At 44.7% G+C, this 19798-nt stretch overlaps 1 long non-coding RNA gene across 2 annotated transcripts in view; it reads left to right on the top strand.

Annotated features, from left to right (window-relative positions):
- The window catches only part of LOC112239330, a 29508-nt gene that overhangs the window by 9187 nt on the left and 523 nt on the right, over nucleotides 1–19798 (top strand). The window contains exons 2-4 of one of the 2 annotated variants that reach the window (XR_002951808.2): nucleotides 841–943; nucleotides 4524–4545; nucleotides 10292–10864. This is a non-coding gene — a long non-coding RNA (uncharacterized LOC112239330). Of the gene's footprint in view, nucleotides 1–840; nucleotides 944–4523; nucleotides 4546–10291; nucleotides 10865–19798 lie in introns of those variants that run through there. The other variant, XR_006080117.1, reaches the window with a different exon arrangement.

Genomic DNA, 19798 nt, shown 5'->3' with positions numbered 1-19798 from the left:
ATTAAGGCTAAATATAGGATCGGGACGCATCCCAAATGGCACCATATTCCCTAATATAGTGCTCTGGTCAAAAGTAGTGGACAATGTAGGGAATAGTGTGCCATTTGGGACGCTGAATACCCAACTCTCCTCTGGAACAGCTTGCTGCTCGTGAAAGGATGTGGAAATGTCAGGTCGTTTTTGTGTGTGTTTTTTAATGGCTTTGGAGCATGTGTGTGGAGTGGAGGCTTGGCAGGCCTTTGTGTCTGAGAGCTGGGTCCCTACCAGGTAAGGTGCAGTACTCTGAGGGATCTGGGGAGTGGCAGTTAGTACTGAGTGTGGCTGTGCCTCACTTTACCTGGGTCATTCAATACTGGTCATAGAGATGTCAGGCAGCCGGTCAAAAGCAGTGCACTGTATTGTGAATAACAGGGTGAGATGCAGCCTTACTCAGCCTACTGAGTCTGGGTTGTCTTGGAGTTGGCGGTAGGTACTGGCTGGATGTCTGGGGATTGAAGAATGGGGCCTCATATCAAGGGTTTCAGTAACACTAAGAGGACCACAGCTCTGGCCTCCACCAGCACCACAATGCCTCCTAATAATTTCCAGACCACACAAGTCATCCACACAAGTCAACCCGAGCCAATACAACCCAAGCCACACACACACACGCAGGTCAATCTGTTAATGGTGTTTCTATCGTCTGTTCATTCCCTCAGTAAAGAGCTGCAGTGAGTAGTTATAACTCTCTGCTTCAGAATGGAATTCATGGGAGGATTCCAGGTGTTCACATGCAGACAGTCCTCACCTCGCCAGCAACCGCGTTGTAAAACATGTCTGTCTTTTGATCCTCTGTTCCAGCCGAGAGAAGAAGCAGGGAACACGAGACCAGAACCATTTGATGGAAGAAAAGAAAAAGAGAAAGCAAGAAGAAAAGAAAAAGAAGGAAGCTGCTCAGAAAAAGGTGACGTCATATGGTTCTTGTTGTTTGGACACACTTCTATCATACTACCTTATACAGCACCAACCCCTGTTTTTATCATACTACCTTATACAGCACCAACCCCTGTTTTTATCATACTACCTTATACAGCACCAACCCCTGTTTTTATCATACTACCTCATACAGCACCAACCCCTGTTTTTATCATACTACCTTATACAGCACCAACCCCTGTTTTTATCATACTACCTTATACAGCACCAACCCCTGTTTTTATCATACTACCTTATACACCAACCCCTATCATACTACCTTATACAGCACCAACCCCTGTTTTTATCATACTACCAACCCCTGTTTTTATCATACAGCACCAACCCCTGTTTTTATCATACTACCTTATACAGCACCAACCCCTGTTTTTATCATACTACCTCATACAGCACCAACCCCTGTTTTTATCATTTTTATCATACTACCTTATACAGCACCAACCCCTGTTTTTATCATACTACCTTATACAGCACCAACCCCTGTTTTTATCATACTACCTTATACAGCACCAACCCCTGTTTTTATCATACTACCTTATACAGCACCAACCCCTGTTTTTATCATACTACTATACAGCTTTTTTATCATACAGCACCAACCCCTGTTTTTTTATCATACTACCTTATACAGCGTTTTTATCCAACCCCTGTTTTTATCATACTACCTCATACAGCGCCAACCCCTGCGCCAACCCCTTTTTATCATACTACCTCATACAGCGCCAACCCCTGTTTTTATCATACTACCTCATACAGTTTTTATCATACTACCTTATACAGCGCCAACCCCATACTACCTCATACAGCACCAACCCCTTTTTATCATACTACCTTATACAGCGCCAACCCCTGTTTTTATCATACTACCTCATACAGCACCAACCCCTGTTTTTATCAACCCCTGTTTTTATCATACTACCTCATACAGCGCCAACCCCTGTTTTTACAGCTTATACAGCCCAACCCCTGTTTTTATCATACTAACTTATACAGCACCAACCCCTGTTTTTATCATACTACCTTATACAGCACCAACCCCTGTTTTTATACTACCTCATACAGCGCCAACCCCTGTTTTTATCATACTACCTCATACAGCACCAACCCCATACTACCTTATACAGCACCAACCCCTTTTTATCATACTAACTTATACAGCACCAACCCCTGTTTTTATCATACTACCTTATACAGCACCAACCCCTGTTTTTATCATACTACCTCATACAGCGCCAACCCCTGTTTTTATCATACTACCTCATACAGCACCAACCCCTGTTTTTATCATACTAACTTATACAGCACCAACCCCTGTTTTTATCATACTACCTCATACAGCACCAACCCCTGTTTTTATCATACTACCTCATACAGCACCAACCCCTGTTTTTATCATACTACCTCATACAGCACCAACCCCTGTTTTTATCATACTACCTCATACAGCACCAACCCCTGTTTTTATCATACTACCTCATACAGCACCAACCCCTGTTTTTATCATACTACCTCATACAGCACCAACCCCTGTTTTTATCATACTACCTCATACAGCACCAACCCCTGTTTTTACATAATCATTAGTTAACTACACATGGTTGATGATATTACTAGTTTAACTAGCTTGTCCTGCGTTGCATATAATCGATGTGGTGCCTGTTATTATATCATCGAGTCATAGCCTACTTCGCCAAACGGGTGTTTTAACAAGCGCATTCGCGAAAAAAGCACTGTCGTTGCACCAATGTGTACCGAACCATAAACATCAATGCCTTTATTAAAATCAATACAAGTATATATTTTTAAACCTGCATATATAGTTAATATTGCCTGCTAACATGAATTTCTTTTAACTAGGGAAATTGTCACTTCTCTTGCGTTCTGTTCTGTGCAACAGAGTCAGGGTATATGCAGAAGTTTGACCTGCCTGGCTCATTGCGAACTGTGTGAAGACCATTTCTTGCAAACAAAGACCGTGATTAATTTGCCAGAATTGTACATAATTATAACATTGAAGGTTGTGCAATGTAGCAGCAATATTTAGACTTAGGGTTGCCACTCGTTCTATAAAATACGGAACAGTTCCGTATTTCAAAATGATAGTTTCCGGATTTGACCATATTAATGACCTAAGGCTTGTATTTCTGTGTGGTATTATATTATAATTAAGTCTCTGATTTGATAGAGCAGTCTGTCTGAGCGGTGGTAGGCAGCAGCAGGCTCGTATGCATTCATTCAAACAGCACTTTCCTGCATTTGCCAGCAGCTATTTGACTTAAAGCCTATCAAGTCCAGAGATTAGGCTGGAAATACTAAAGTGCCTATTAGAACATCCACTAGTCAATGAAAGGAAATACAAATGGTATAGAGAGAAATAGTCCTATAATAACTACAACAAAAAACTTCTTACCTGGGAATATTGAAGGCTCATGTTAAAAGGAACCACCAGCTTTCATATGTTCTGAGCAAGGAACTTAAACGTTAGCTTTTTTACATGGCCCATATTGCACTTTTACTTCTCCAACACTTTGTTTTTGCATTATTTAAACCAAATTGAATATGTTTCATTATTTATTTGAGACTAAATTTATTTTGATGTATTATATTAAGTGTTCATTCAGTATTGTTGTAATTGTCATTATTATAAATACATATAAATAAAAATCGCCCGATTTAATCGGCAGCGGCATTTTTTGTCCCTCCAATAATCGGTATCGGCATGAAAAATCATAATCGGTCGACCTCTAGCACCAACCCGCGTTTTTATGGTACTACCTCATACAAGCACCAACCCCTGTTTTTAATGGTGTAGCTTTACACAAAGCAAGATGATGATATCAGCCTCTACCCTGTGCCCTGCTCTCTTCCTCTCCTCTTTCACCCTCCCTCGCGCCCTCTGCTCTGAACCGTGTCAGTAAGTGATCCCTTTCCACTCCGTTGGCTAAACAGGCTAACATGTCATGCTGCTTCTCTTTATCACATGCAGCCTCCTGTGAGGCTGAGGAAAGCAGAGCTGAAGGGGGGAGCTGGCCAGCGTGTGTGTGTGTGTGTTCCTGCATACGCCACTGTACCTGTGTGTGTGTGTTGTCTGCCTCTTATTTCACTTTCTGGCTAACTAATCCACATGACCCACCAGGCAAAAGCCCTTAAGCTCAGCCGGTGGAGGGATGAACATAAAACATGTAGCATTATAATAGGCTAATAAGAACATTTCCCTGAACATTCTGTTCCAATGGAATGGGCTGGCTTTCAGTCAGAGCAAGGCTGAAGTGCAGGCAGCCAACCCAGTAGCATGCTAATGCTAGCAGGCTAACTCCGAGAGAGAGGACCTATTGATTGTCTGTGTTGCTTTAAATATTGACATAAAACACATACTTCAGTTAGGACTCCTTTCTTTATCATGTGTATTTGACAGGGACAATAGGCCTACACATCAACATTTCAATAAATGTGGCAGTTTTATCCAGCCAGCTCATTTTCATTTTTTACGTGAACTCTTTAAAAAAAAAAAAATCTGTTGCTAATATGTTCTTCCTCTTTCTTTCCAGGTCACTGAACAGAAAACCAAAGGTGCGTTGTTCTCATCTTTTCCAACATTCTGCAACCACTCCTACCTCCTATTCCCTTAGACTGACTGACTGACTGAAAAGAGAGGGGGATGGAGGGAGAATGACAGTCGGAGTGAGAGTATGCACAGTGTGCACTTAGCTGGCAGGATTTTGAAGTGAATTGAACCCAGAGCACTGTAGATAGAACACATCCTCTCACTTCCCTCTGTGCCAAAGCTCTTAATGAGTGTGAGAGAAGGACTGGCGAGAGGGAGAGGACCTGTTATGTGGTGTGACTGGCCAGATGGGGCCGGGAGGGGCTTATGTTTTGAGAGAAAGTCTCTAGGAAAGCTCATTAGGGCATCCGTTAATGGTCCTGTAACGGTCTTCTAGCACTTAACAGGAGGTTGGGGAAGTGGGGGGTTTAAAGGTCAAGATGTAGAAGGGACATCTTAATGTAATAACCCTACAGGGTATAGTAGGCTGCAGGACTGCATCTACTGGAGCCTGTCTGTGCTGCTGAGCTGCAATAATGAGCAGTAATCTGGGTTAGTTAGCTTTGTTAGCCTGTTTCCATCCAGTTAGCAGTAATCTGGGTTAGTTTTCTTGGTTAGCATGTTTCCACCAAGCCATGTATGGCTGAAAAGTCCCCTGAAAGCTGGCTGTGACACATTAGAATGTGGTGTTGACTGTTGAGGAGAGCAGGGTCAGTGTGAAAGTGCAGGATAGGGGTAACAACAGGCAGGGAGAGGCCACCAGTGTAATACTGCACTTTTCTACTGTGGTTGGAATGGGAGGCCCAACCTGGGTCTGGTGGAGGGAGGATGAGAATATATATGGGGGTGGATGGAGGAATAGAGAGAGTGGGGTGAAAAAGGCAGAAGGAAATTCACCTGGCTTGTCACAAACATATTCCTGAGAAGGAAATGACAAAAGTGAAAGTAAGGGTCTGAAGGAAAGAGACTGCAGGAACAAAGAACATGAAAGAAACTGAGAGAGTATTGTGTGAAAGTGAGTGAGAACACACTAGTTTCCTGTCTACAGTTTACACATACAGTAAGCAGTGTGCATCTAGATCAACATAAAAGGCACATGTGTACCCACATGGCTAAGGTATACAGTACATTCATATAAATAAGTTCCCTCTGCCTCATGTAGTATAGGCACTCATACAAACACAATTATATCAATGCATAGGTCAACAGACTTTTATGAATACATTAATACAATCACATGTGCATCTGTATAAACCAGGGATATTCAACTCTTACCCTACGAGGTCTGTCGCCTGCTGGTTTCCTGTTCTACCTGATCATTAATTGCTCACACCTGGTGTCCTGGGTCTAAATCGGTCCCTGATTAGAGGGAAACAATGAAAAAACACAGTGGAACTGTCTTTGAAGTCCAGAGGTTAGTTTGAAGGGGTCTAGATTGTCACATAAGGACATGTGTGTCAACTTTTTTATGTTTACAATTGGCTCATTCACCCCCTCTCCCCTGTAACTATTCCCCAGGTCGTTGCTGTAAATGAGAACGTGTTCTCAGTCAACGTGCCTGGTAAAATAACAGATAAATGTATGGTTTCCATCAGCCAGTCCCTAGTGTGAAAGCAGCACGTATTGCCTTTGGTGATAGTCTCCTACCTCTACAGTGTCTTCCTGGCTGTGGCCACCACTACCATCTAGTGTTACAACCTTGCCTTAGTTTCTACCACCACTACCATCTAGTGTTACAACACAGCCATGCCTTAGTTTCTACCACCACTACCATCTAGTGTTACAACACAACTATTCCTTAGTTTCTACCACCACTACCATCTAGTGTTACAACACAACTATTCCTTAGTTTCTACCACCACTACCATCTAGTGTTACAACACAACTATTCCTTAGTTTCTACCACCACTACCATCTAGTGTTACAACACAGCTATTCCTTAGTTTCTACCACCACTACCATCTAGTGTTACAACACAGCTGTGCCTTAGTTTCTACCACCACTACCATCTAGTGTTACAACACAGCTATGCCTTAGTTTCTACCACCACTACCATCTAGTGTTACAACACAGCTGTGCCTTAGTTTCTACCACCACTACCATCTAGTGTTACAACATAGCCGTGCCTTAGTTTCTACCACCACTACCATCTTGTTACAACACAGCTGTGCCTTAGTTTCTACCACCACTACCATCTAGTGTTACAACACAGCCGTGCCTTAGTTTCTACCACCACTACCATCTAGTGTTACAACACAACTATTCCTTAGTTTCTACCACCACTACCGTCTAGTGTTACAACACAACTATTCCTTAGTTTCTACCACCACTACCGTCTAGTGTTACAACACAACTATTCCTTAGTTTCTACCACCACTACCATCTAGTGTTACAACACAGCCGTGCCTTAGTTTCTACCACCACTACCATCTAGTGTTACAACACAGCCGTGCCTTAGTTTCTACCACCACTACCATCTAGTGTTACAACACAGCCGTGCCTTAGTTTCTACCACCACTACCATCTAGTGTTACAACACAGCTGTGCCTTAGTTTCTACCACCACTACCATCTAGTGTTACAACACAGCCGTGCCTTAGTTTCTACCACCACTACCATCTAGTGTTACAACACAGCCGTGCCTTAGTTTCTACCACCACTACCATCTAGTGTTACAACACAGCCGTGCCTTAGTTTCTACCACCACTACCATCTAGTGTTACAACACAGCTGTGCCTTAGTTTCTACCACCACTACCATCTAGTGTTACAACACAGCCGTGCCTTAGTTTCTACCACCACTACCATCTAGTGTTACAACACAACTATTCCTTAGTTTCTACCACCACTACCGTCTAGTGTTACAACACAACTATTCCTTAGTTTCTACCACCACTACCGTCTAGTGTTACAACACAACTATTCCTTAGTTTCTACCACCACTACCATCTAGTGTTACAACACAGCCGTGCCTTAGTTTCTACCACCACTACCATCTAGTGTTACAACACAGCCGTGCCTTAGTTTCTACCACCACTACCATTTACAACACAGCCGTGCCTTAGTTTCTACCACCACTACCATCTAGTGTTACAACACAGCCGTACCTTAGTTTCTACCACCACTACCATCTAGTGTTACAACACAGCCGTACCTTAGTTTCTACCACCACTACCATCTAGTGTTACAACACAGCCGTGCCTGAATCTCTCCTGTCTATGGCAGGTAGCATGCCCCCACCCCATCAGACACCAGTCCTCCCTGTCTACTGGACCATCACCCATGTGGAGGCATTTTCTCCCTGGCGCTGCATGATGAGGGGATAGTGTAACATAGGGATACATACCCGGTAACTCTGTTAGCATGGATAGGTCTGTGGTAGACCTTGATGGATGGATGGATTAAGGAGGAGTAGGAGGGAACATACTCACAGCATCCATTCCAGATGGAGCTGCAGCCACCACATTTACATAGCGCCATAAGATCACATTGTTATTCCAAATCTGCGGCGACACAACGCTGTCATTTCATAAGATTAATTTGCCGTTTCACATTGACTTAATTACACCCAGCGCTTTGTGTCGCAGCAGAGCCATAAATGGCAGTGTATTCCGGAGGGAATTTATTTATTCCACACGCTGCCGTCGCTGTCATGTTGTCTCTTCAGCGGCTAAACGCTATGAGAATGAATACAGTGGAGATGGATATTAGCCAATCACTGAACAGAGGCAAGGGGGGCATTCATTCAGTTGTTTATGCTGTATTGTCTAGGAGTATGTTTAGGTTAGAGCTGATATGTCTTGTTGTGATTGTGTATAGCAGAGGAGGCTGGTGGGAGGAGCTGTAGGAGGATGGGCTCATTGTAATGGCTGGAATGGAATAATGGAACGGTATCAAACATGGAAACCACGTGTTTGATTCATTCCATTCCAACCATTACAATGAACCCGTCCTCCTATAGCTCCTCCCACCAGCCTCCTCTGGTAAGTAGCTGTATCAGATCAACGTTTATTGGCCGCGTACACAGATTAGCAGGTGCATCTAAATGCTTATGTTACTAGCTCCAACAGTGAAGCAGAATGGCTCGCAAATCACATATGTGATGTGAATTATACAAATGACTGAGATAGGACAGTGGCTGTATATGAGAGCTGTCATTAGGCATCACATAATAATGCCTGTTTATTTTTCACTCACTCACTCGTAAGGATTCATATTTTCCTGAAAATATGCCAAGTTTCAATACCAGTAATAACTCCAGTGCCCACTTTAAAGCGTTTAAAACCAAGATATGGTCACTATGCCAGGATTCTCCCCCAAAAAGAGGGGAGCTGTGCCACCTTGTCGGCTTGGCTGCGCCACTATGTAAAGATTTCAGCGCAAATGAAACTTATTATGTTTATTGATGATAGTTACTCGATCTTTGATCGCCAATGACATTGTTGTGAATTGCGGAACAAGTTGTTCATAAATTCTGACCTTTATCATGTTCCTCAATTATTTGAGTGCATTTCAGCACATCTTGACACAAAGCACACCCGGAGAATAGTGTTGTCCAATCATAGACTTTGTAACGGCAGTCGAACAAGTAAAAATACCAAAGTTGTTAAGCTTGCTAGATAACCTCCTTCAACGAATGACAGAATATCTCCTATATTTGCCTAAATGGAGTTGATGATTATACAGACAGCAGATCAGCTCATCAGTAACTGGGAGATGAAGAGTGGAACTTGATATTTAATCTATTTATCTTAACGGGGACAAACTCTATTTTAAAAATATCCGTATCTACGTTTGTTGATTCTCTACAGAAGCTCTCGTATGGGCAGCAAGTACGAGACAGCGCGGAGGAGATGTGCTAGCAGTATTTTCACATGCATAGGCCAGAGACAAGATTTGATCATGTAACCTATGGATTACAGAATGAAGTTAGGAATTTTCATGCTCGACTAGAGTTAGGATTGTAGGTTTCAGTGTGATTGGGACTGGATAGGAAAATGGGCTGGGCTCTAGGACAGGAGAAGATATACTTTTCTCTCATGCCTCTGAATTGGTAACAGAATTAATTTCTGTGACAGAGATGCCTATTTAGTGAATTGTGCATAGGCCTGTGAAATGTGTGACTGTCGAAATGAGAGCGCGAAGAGGCCCATGTTATTTTGTAGGCCTGCTGTAGATGTTTCCTGTAGGGTTTATTAACTGTGTGTGGGCAGCGTGTGCAGTCCCCCAGGGTCAATTATGTGTATGCTGCACATGTTGTGTATTTTGTGGAATTGCATTAATGTGGCGTTGGGGGGGAAATGTTGTCGGCTAATTTCAGGGGTCTTGTCATTTTGTTTTTGGGGAAACTGTGACCAGTTATCCATGTTAATACCTACTCCTGGGTTGTCCAAGCCAAAGCCGACATTTCCAGCGACCACTCCATAACCCACACTAGCTTCAGGAAGACATTAATCTATAGCTGTGTACGTTGAGGCGAGCAGGCCGAGTGTAAGGCTTGCGCTGGCTGCTGAGGGAGTTGTGGTGGGATGATGTATGGGGTGGACAGGCAGGGTTGAGTGGGCAGGTGAAGTAGCAGTAGAGTGTAGGAAACTGGGCAGTCAGGTAGAGGAGTTGGACTTAATGGGTTACTGGAATAGGGGACGCAGTGGGCCAGTTGGATCTCTCATTAGGTCAGTTGTATAACATTGACACTTTGTCACACACACTCCTACGTGTGTGTGTGTGTGTGACTGAGAGTTCCACCTCTGAACAGGTCTCTCTCTCTCTCCCAGCCACCAGCTGCAGCTACTCCCCAGCACATTCCACCAATGTTTTATGATGGGGAAATGGTGTGTGTGAAAGAAAAGTCTCCTGTCCTGCTAACCTGAACCAGCTCCAGTCCCTGTGCCTTCATCCTGTCTGTCTGGCCTCCATCTTGGGTGCACACAAACATTCAAAGCCTTAAAGCTGCAATATGTAACGTTTTGGGCAACCTGACCAAATCTACATAGACGTGTGTTATAGATCAGTCATTCTCATTTAAATCAAGTCTAAGAAGCGGTATACTGTATCTGGTCTATGTGTGCTATTTCTATGGTTCCCGTTCTTAAGTGTCGTTTTTGCATATTTTACTTTCGGTTTTGTACACCAGCTGTAAAAACAATATTTTGGGTTATGGAAAATATATTTCATAGCGGTTGAAATGGTACAATGATTCTCTACATTATACTTGCTTGTTTTGTCACAAACTGAAATTAGGCAAACTATTAGACTTTTAGAAACCAGGAAATGGTGGGGTGATATCTGCATAGTGCATCTTTAAAATGTTTTAAATTGTTGAATAAAAGTATAGTGCCATTTCAATATACAGTAGTCAGACCCAGGTGTTTTGAGTCCTCCTGCCTTTTAGAACTCTATATGAGTTATCAGGAGCCCTCAGAGAGCTGTTCCTCTAAACTACAGCCCTCCTGCCTTTTAGAACTCTATATGAGTTATCAGGAGCCCTCAGAGAGCTGTTCCTCTAAACTACAGCCCTCCTGCCTTTTAGAACTCTATATGAGTTATCAGGAGCCCTCAGAGAGCTGTTCCTCTAAACTACAGTCCTCCTGCCACTCAGACCTCTGAGGGATCAGGAGCCCTGGGAGAGAGCTGTTCCTCTAAACTACAGCCATCCTGCCTCTCAGACCTCTGAGGGATCAGGACACCTGGGAGAGAGCTGTTCCTCTAAACTACAGCCATCCTGCCTCTCAGACCTCTGAGGGATCAGGACACCTGGGAGAGAGCTGTTCCTCTAAACTACAGCCATCCTGCCTCTCAGACCTCTGAGGGATCAGGAGACCTGGGAGAGAGCTGTTCCTCTAAACTACAGCCATCCTGCCTCTCAGACCTCCAGGAGCCCTGGGAGAGAGCTGTTCCTCTAAACTACAGACCTCTGAGGGATCAGGAGCCCTGGGAGAGAGCTGTTCCTCTAAACTACAGTCCTCCTGCCTCTCTGACCTCTGAGGGATCAGGAGACCTGGGAGAGAGCTGTTCCTCTAAACTACAGTCCTCCTGCCTCTCTGACCTCTGAGGGATCAGGAGACCTGGGAGAGAGCTGTTCCTTGAAATTACAGCCCCATATTTAATCAGGATTAATTAAGCCCTATCATCTCCACCTCCCCTCTGAGGCCCTCTGCTCAGTATGGCAGCTCAGCTCAACACGCTGAGGAGAGGAGGGGGAGACGGATGAGCCCTTCAGAGACCCTAAGGGAGAGACACACTCCACACACAAACATGGACGGATACATGCGTGTAAATGCACACACACTCTCGTTCTTATATGATTGTTACATTAACCTCCGTCTCTCTTATCTTATTTTCAGATCAGTATCTTTATACAGTGTTCTTCTGTGATGAATCGACTTGCTCATCTGGTTCTGATTAGGCCTGGTATCTATATGACTGACGTTACCTGTAAGCAACAGATGTTGTTTTTTTTTGCCAACAGTGACTGTCATTCATTGGTCTGCATTGTGAAGATATTCAATAATGTGTTCAGCTCTATTGCACACTGCCCTCTTGGTAAGGCCATGACACATCCCATCCTTTTCTTGGCTGCATTCTATTATTACCTCCATAGCTTCCCTGAACCCAATATGCCACAGTATTAAAGTCAACCCTTGTAGTGACTTGCTTTCCAAGACCCGCCACTGCTGTGAAATGGAGTTGAACACTTTTTCTCCTGAACGCAGCCCATTATAACAGAGAAGACCTTGCAATTAATCTCTCCGATCTACCCATGTGTTTCCCCCCCAATCATTGGGCAATAGTAGCCTGTTTAGAGCAGTGTGAGCTGTTGTCGAGGCCTCGGGTATGAAAGCTCTCCATTCAGTTCCTCTCTCTGGACGATTTTAAAGACGTAAGCTATGGAAAAGCCTATAATTGTGTGTGTGGCCCGATTTGATGAGTGGAGAGCAGTCTGCATGGTGCGAACACACACAGACACTGAGACAGACAGATTAAGGGCACCTCAAACTTCAGACATTTGGCCTCCTTTTTTTACTTGTGTGGCTACGAGCCAAATAGCTTTGCACTTCTGTCATCTGATGAAAATGAAGCTACTTTCTGCTGAATGTGTTTCACTAATGTCTTTTCTGTGAAGGAAAACTATAGTTGCACCCCGATCACTATTGAAGCTAAAAACACTGACTTTCAAAATAAAACGCAGGTGAAAATGGTTTGAAACACAGAATGTTTATTTATATTTTTTTGATTGTGTTTTGAAAATGCAGATTTTTGAACTCTAACGTGACCCCTGGTGTGTGTGAGATCGTCAGAAAATGAAGGGCTCTTTTAAAGTGTAAAATGGGATCCCATTCCCTTCCTTTGCGTGAGGCTGTAGGGTCTCAGGGCCGTAGTTTGATGTGCATCTTTGATGAACTGGGAATCCACACAACTCTCTCCAGCTGACGACTGTGTATCTTACCAAACAGGCTCATCGCACAGCTTAGAACTGTAATCTCTTTTTCTCGCTTTCCATCTCCTACTTTTTTCCACCTCTTTCACTGTATTCATCACACCTCATGGACTCTGTTTTTAGAGGAAGAATAGGGGTGCAGAGGAAGAATAGAGGTGCAGAGGAAGAATAGGGGTGCAGAGGAAGAATAGGGGTGCAGAGGAAGAATAGGGGTGCAGAGGAAGAATAGGGGTGCAGAGGAAGAATAGGGGTGCAGAGGAAGAATAGGGGTGCAGAGGAAGAATAGGGGTGCAGAGGAAGAATAGGGGTGCAGAGGAAGAATAGGGGTGCAGAGGAAGAATAGGGGTGCAGAGGAAGAATAGGGGTGCAGAGGAAGAATAGGGGTGCAGAGGAAGAATAGGGGTGCAGAGGAAGAATAGTGCTCTAATTGTAAGTGGATTAGAGGGAGGGCTGGATTCAGAGAGAGACAGACAGACACAGGGGTGGTGGGACTGTGACACACACTATTCTCTGCACCATGTTGTGATTGGTGTAGCCAGAGAACAGACCGCTAGCCCCGCCTCTTTGCTCCCTCCATCCGTCCCCAGTACTTCTAGAAGCATCTACGTCAGAGAGACCACCATCACTCTAATACTGTTCTATTTAAAGGCGGGATGTAGAATACTCTCCATTTTAACAGGAAAATCCCCTCTGAATCAGCAGCAGGGAGAATTAGCCAGCGTAATGTATATGCCTTCCATCTGCTTGGCCTAATGTAGCCATCTTTGGTTATAAACAATGAGGAATGGATGAACGAGGAGGGAGGTAGGGAGTAGAGGAGAGGTAGAGAGAGAGAAGTCTAATGCGAAGCACACTCTAGCTCGAGCTTTCCTGCCTGGTTCCTATGCTGCAGGCAGGCTGAGGTAGAGCTGGAGCTGGTCAGGGGGCTGGTGGCAACAGCTGTAGCCCACAATGATGTTCTGCTGCGGGGGCAGAGTGAGAACCAGGGAGGAAATCACATAAAAATCAAATCAAACGTTATTAGTCACATGCGTCGAATACAACGGGTGTAAACCTTACAGTGAAATACTCTCTTACGAGCCCCGAAACAACAATGCAGTACAAATATGAATAAGAAATAAAGGTAACAAGTAATTAAAGAGTAGCAGTAAAATAACAATAGCGAGACTATATACAAGGGGTAACGGACAGAGTCAATGTGCAGGGGCACCGGGGGTAATATGTACATGTAGGCAGAGTTATTAAAGTGACTATGCATAGATAATAACAGAGAATAGCAGCGGTGTAAAAGAGGGGGTGGGGCAACACAAATAGTCTGTGAAGCCATTTGATTAGATGTTCAGGGGTCTTATGGCTTGGGGGGTAGAAGCTGTTTTAGTAGCCTTTTGGACTGAGACTTGGTCCTCCGGTACCGCTTTCTGTGCGGTAGCAGAGAGAACAGTCTATGACTAGGGTGGCTGGAGTCTTTGACAATTTTTAGGGCCTTCCTCTGACACAGCCTGGATGTCAGGAAGCTTTGCCCCAGTGATGTACTGGGCCGTACGCACTACCCTCTGTAGTGTCTTGCTGTAGGAGGCCGAGCAGTTGCCATACCAGGCAGTGACGCAATCAGTCAGGAATTCTCTCGATGGTGCAGCTGTAGAACCTTTTGAGGATCTGAGGACCCATGCCAAATCTTTTAAGTCTCCTGAGAGGGAATGGGTTTTGTCATGACTGTCTTGGTGTGCTTGGACCATATTAGTTTGTTGGTGATGTGGACACCAAGGAACTTGAAGCTCTCAACCTGCTCCACTCCAGCCCCGTCGATGAGAATGGGGGCGTGCTCTGTCCTCTTTTTCCTTTAATCCACAATCATCTCCTTTTGTCTTGATCATGTTGAGGGAGAGATTGTTGTCCTGGCCACACACGGCCAGGTCTCTGACCTCTTCCCTATAGGCTGTCTCATCGTTGTTGGTGATCAGGCCTACCACTGTTGTCATCGGAAAACTTAATGATGGTGTTGGAGTCGTGCCTGGCCGTGCAGTCATGAGTGAACAGGGAGTACAGGAGTGGACTGAGCACGCACCCCTGAGGGGCCCCTGTGTTGAGGGCGTGGCAGATGTGTTGCTACATGCCCTTACCACCTGGGGGTGGCCCGTCAGGAAGTCCAGGATCCAGTTGCAGAGGGATGTGTTTAGTCCCAGGGTCCTTAGCTTATTGATGCATTCTCAAATAGGTGTTCCTTTTGTCCAGGGGGGGAAAGGGCTGTGTGGAGTGCAATAGAGATTGCATCTTCTGTGGATCTGTTAGGGCGGTATGCAAATTGGAGTTGGTCTAGGGTTTCTGGGATATTGGTGTTGATATGAGCCATGGCCAGCCTTTCGAAGCACTTCATGGCTACAGACATGAGTGCTACGGGTTGGTAGTCCTTTAGGCAGGTTACCTTAGTTCCTGTGCCCACTATGGTGGTCTGCTTGAAACATGTTGGTATTACAGACTCTGACAAGGAGACATTGAAAATGTCAGTGAAGACACTTGCCAGTTGGTCAGTGCATGCTCGCAGTAAACATCCTGGTAATCCGTTTAGCTAAGCGGCCTTGTGAATGTTGACCTGTTTAAAAGGTCTTACTCACATCGACTGCGGAGAGCATGATCACACAGTCTTCCGGAACAGCTGGTGCTCTCATCCATGTTTCAGTGTTATTTGCCTCGACGCAAGCATAGAAGTAATTTGGCTCATCTGGTAGGCTTGTGTAACTGGGCAGCTCTCGGCTGTGCTTCGCTTTGTGGTCTGTAATGGTTTGTCAGCCCTGCCACATCTGTTGATGTTCGGAGGCTGTGTAGTACGATTCGATCTTAGTCCTGTATTTACCCTTTGCCTGTTTGATGGTTCGTCGGAGGGTATAGCGGGATTTCTTAAAAGCCTCCTGGTTAGAGTCCCACTCCTTGAAAGCGGCAGCTCTAGCCTTTAGCTCAGGGAGGAGGTTGCCTGTAATCCATGGCTTCTGGTTGAGGTATGTACGTTACGTACGGTCACTGTGGAGACGACGTCATCGATGCACTTATTGATGAAGCCTGTTATTGCCTATAGCCTATTATTGAACATGCAAGTCCTACAATGAAGCACCTAATAAAACTTGATTTTCAAAGATTTACCCAAATGCAATTAGCGGGAAACACCGTTCTCAACAGAGCACCTAATGTCAGCAGTTCCATATGTGACAGAGATGAACATCTCTTTTAGAAACGTAGAAAGAGGGGGAATCTAATAGCAGCTACTATGATGGGTTGCTAATATGACTAGGATCATGCATTTGGCTTCTGGACAACAAAAGAATGTTGATATGAAAACCAATAAAAGAATTGCCTCCCTGTTTCTATGGATGGGTTTTTGCAAGGCTACTTTGAAGCAAGGGAAGACTGATTTATTTGACGTAAAGTGAAAACGTTCAGGTTTCAACCTCACACTGCAAAGTGGTGGCTGATGTGCTGATAGTCAATGGTAGACAGGCCTATGCTGCTGAATTCACTCCAGTAGCCTACGCAGGCTTTTTGCGGAGCTACTCTTGTGCTGTCTGACAGATGGTAGGCTATTCCGCTCCTCAAACTAGGCTGTGTATGCTGTGCACGTGTGATAAATTAAAATGCATGACGACTAACAAATACAGATGAACCAATTTTTAATTCCACAAAATTATGCAAATTTACTCTAGACCGATAAGCAAGACCGGTCAAATGTGTTTTTGGGGGCTAACCGATTAACCGGTAACATCCCTAATGCAAACGTATTTGAGAAAGTATTTTTCTAATAATCTATCATTGAGTAAAGGTATTTATTGGTGCTTTGATAAGATATTTGAATTGAAGGTTATTTGTGGATGTGAATCTAAATTTACTTTTTTATTTTAAGGTTGTTTCGATTTGGGGTGGGGTGGGGTCGCCAGAAATTCTGGCCCAAAAAATGGGGTTACCCCAGTCTCAGGGATGGCTAACTCTGGAAATTCCTTTGTCTCTACACAGTTAGGTAAATCTGCTGTTAGTTTCTTTGCACCCGGTTACATAACTGTATGTGTGAGCTGTTCACCGTTCTGTCCTCTTCCCCCTTACTGTGGGCCTCCCTGTTACATAACTGTATGTGTGAGCTGTTCACCGTTCTGTGCTCTTCCCCCTTACTGTGGGCCTCCCGGTTACATAACTGTGTGTGAGCTGTTCACCGTTCTGTCCTCTTCCCCCTTACTGTGGGCCTCCCGGTTACATAACTGTGTGTGTGAGCTGTTCACCGTTCTGTCCTCTTCCCCCTTACTGTGGGCCTCCCGGTTACATAACTGTATGTGTGAGCTGTTCACCGTTCTGTGCTTTTCCCCCTTACTGTGGGCCTCCCGGTTACATAACTGTGTGTGTGAGCTGTTCACCGTTCTGTCCTCTTCCCCCTGTGGGCCTTACTGTGGGCCTCCCTTCCCCCTTACTGGTTACATAACTGTGTGTGTGAGCTGTTCACCGTTCTGTCCTCTTCCCCTTACTGTGGGCCTCCCGGTTACATAACTGTGTGTGAGCTGTTCACCGTTCTGTCCTCTTCCCCCTTACTGTGGGCCTCCCTGTTACATAACTGTATGTGTGAGCTGTTCACCGTTCTGTGCTTTTCCCCCTTACTGTGGGCCTCCCGGTTACATAACTGTGTGTGAGCTGTTCACCGTTCTGTCCTCTTCCCCCTTACTGTGGGCCTCCCGGTTACATAACTGTGTGTGTGAGCTGTTCACCGTTCTGTCCTCTTCCCCCTTACTGTGGGCCTCCCGGTTACATAACTGTGTGTGTGAGCTGTTCACCGTTCTGTGCTCTTCCCCTTACTGTGGGCCTCCCGGTTACATAACTGTGTGTGTGAGCTGTTCACCGTTCTGTCCTCTTCCCCCTTACTGTGGGCCTCCCGGTTACATAACTGTGTGTGTGAGCTGTTCACCGTTCTGTCCTCTTCCCCCTTACTGTGGGCCTCCCTGTTACATAACTGTATGTGTGAGCTGTTCACCGTTCTGTGCTTTTCCCCCTTACTGTGGGCCTCCCGGTTACATAACTGTGTGTGTGAGCTGTTCACCGTTCTGTCCTCTTCCCCCTTACTGTGGGCCTCCCGGTTACATAACTGTGTGTGTGAGCTGTTCACCGTTCTGTCCTCTTCCCCCTTACTGTGGGCCTCCCGGTTACATAACTGTGTGTGAGCTGTTCACCGTTCTGTCTCTTCCCCCTTACTGTGGGCCTCCCGGTTACATAACTGTGTGTGTGAGCTGTTCACCGTTCTGTCCTCTTCCCCTTACTGTGGGCCTCCCGGTTACATAACTGTGTGTGTGAGCTGTTCACCGTTCTGTGCTCTTCCCCCTTGCTGTGGGCCTCCCGGTTACATAACTGTGTGTGTGAGCTGTTCACCGTTCTGTGCTCTTCCCCCTTGCTGTGGGCCTCCCGGTTACATAACTGTGTGTGTGAGCTGTTCACCGTTCACTGCACAAACATTGGGCTGTGGTCAATGGAGCAGAACCGTTCCCATACAGCGTCGTACGCAGAACCCACACATGATTTTCTGTGGGTTACTTCATCAATAAGGCCTGGGGGTGTGTGGTATATGGGCAATATACCACTGCCAAGGGCTGTTCTTGGGCACAACGCAATACCACAACCCCCCCGAGGTGCCTTATTGCTATTATAAACTGGTTACCAATGTAATTAGAGCAGTAAAAAAAAAATGTCATACCCGTGGTATATGGTCTGATATACCACAGCTGTCCGTCAGTCAGCATTGAGGGCTCAAACCACCCAGTTTATAATGAGCTTTTTACTTTGAGAATATTTAGCCACAGGATTGTTTCCTGTCTCACACATTGATTCTCTCGTACTGTAAAACAGATCACAATCTCATGCTGGTTTGTTTGGCTTCTGGTCTGTGTTGCTGGATCCTGCTGATGTTTTTACTAGTGTTGCCATGCCAGATCTTTCTCTCTTGCTCCCTCTGGCTGTGTGATTTAACAGGCATGTCTTTGTTTAGACTGCATCCCACTACTGTCAATGTGTGTCTGTGATCATTCCTCTATTCCCAAGTTATTTCAATCACAATTTTGGTGAATTATTTTTTGGGGAAGCGTAACAAAACAGTGGAACATAAAACAATTACAAACAGCTTATTGATTAAGGAATTTGTCAGCTTCTTTTGCTGTGTTTTTAACCCTTTGTCTTTTACCCTCACCATGTTTTCTACTCAATACACATACATTAACATATTGGTAATTGAGCAGATGTTCTTATCCAGAGCGACTTACAAGCATCTCTTTTACTTGGTATAATAGGTTAGCGCTCTGCCCCATGCTTGTGTCCATTTCAGGAGGACCTTTCTAGTGCCCGAAAATAAAACGATGATAATTTACTAGCATGGTAAAAATGATCATGCATTTAATGAATTAAATGGCAGAGCGGCAGTAGGCTCTTTGCTGACTATCACATTTATTATGTAAGCACCAGTACAGAGATTATGACCAGAATACATCTCGTTTCAATAATGCACCTGATGCCTGTCATTCCAAATCTGATCCTCTTGCTACTTGGCCTCTCCTGATACGGATTGAGCCCTGACCTTTTTGAGCACTTCCCCTCTGTTGCTAATACTTAAGGTGCTAGCCTACAAAACTGCTAATATTGAGCCCGGAAATTAATGAGTACAGTACTTAGCATGCTAGGCTGCTAAGAAGCTAAAACAGTTGAGGCAATACATGAAAATAGTACTTAGCTAGCATGCTTAATGGTGCTTGCTAACTATTGCTGAGGAAATTAATGAGTTGAGTAATTAGCTAGCATACCATGCTAAACAGTGCTAGCTGGCTTATGTTAATGC

Source organism: Oncorhynchus tshawytscha, linkage group LG27, assembly GCF_018296145.1.
Source record: "Oncorhynchus tshawytscha isolate Ot180627B linkage group LG27, Otsh_v2.0, whole genome shotgun sequence".
Classification (NCBI taxonomy): domain Eukaryota; kingdom Metazoa; phylum Chordata; class Actinopteri; order Salmoniformes; family Salmonidae; genus Oncorhynchus; species Oncorhynchus tshawytscha.
This window is presented reverse-complemented; position numbering and strand designations above follow the sequence as displayed.